The sequence below is a fragment of the Penaeus monodon genome, chromosome 34, assembly GCF_015228065.2.
Source record: "Penaeus monodon isolate SGIC_2016 chromosome 34, NSTDA_Pmon_1, whole genome shotgun sequence".
NCBI lineage: Eukaryota > Metazoa > Arthropoda > Malacostraca > Decapoda > Penaeidae > Penaeus > Penaeus monodon.
This window is the reverse complement of record NC_051419.1, coordinates 1,604,970-1,605,525: the sequence shown is the minus strand read 5'-3', so window position 1 is coordinate 1,605,525 and position 556 is coordinate 1,604,970.

Sequence of the window (556 nt, the reverse complement as noted above, 5' to 3'; positions counted from 1 at the left end):
ACCTAGGATGAAACGAGCAACATCACAATATATTCTTTACACCCTAAAGGACGGCCATGGGCACTGACGCCGTATTCCGGCTCGCCTGTCAAACACTACGCTGTCCAAATTCCGTCGTGTTCTGCCTTCAGATGCTTGCTGAAAACATGACGGCAAACTATTCGAGTTCGACGGCAGAATGCTAACTTCGCTTTGAGTCTGTGCAGTCAGTTCTCGTGCGCCTTATGCTTTCAAGCAGATAACAGGCACGCGTTTGACATCTTGTATCTTCTGTTTTGACTTGATACTGAGGGAGCCCCTTTGTCTCACACGAAGGGCGTAAACTAATCACTAACTCAAGACAATAATTTCAGACCATTTGAAATCAGTGGCTGTTGGTAACCTATTACAGATTTTGTAGTGTTTCTGTATTACTGTATTCTGTCTGTTAGAGCACTCACCTATTATGAAGAGGATTTAAGATTGCCATTCATATATACTATTTATAAACAAATATATTTGTCTTTATGGCCGTCGCGTCCATAGTGTAGTTATCAGTCAAAATCTACCATGCACC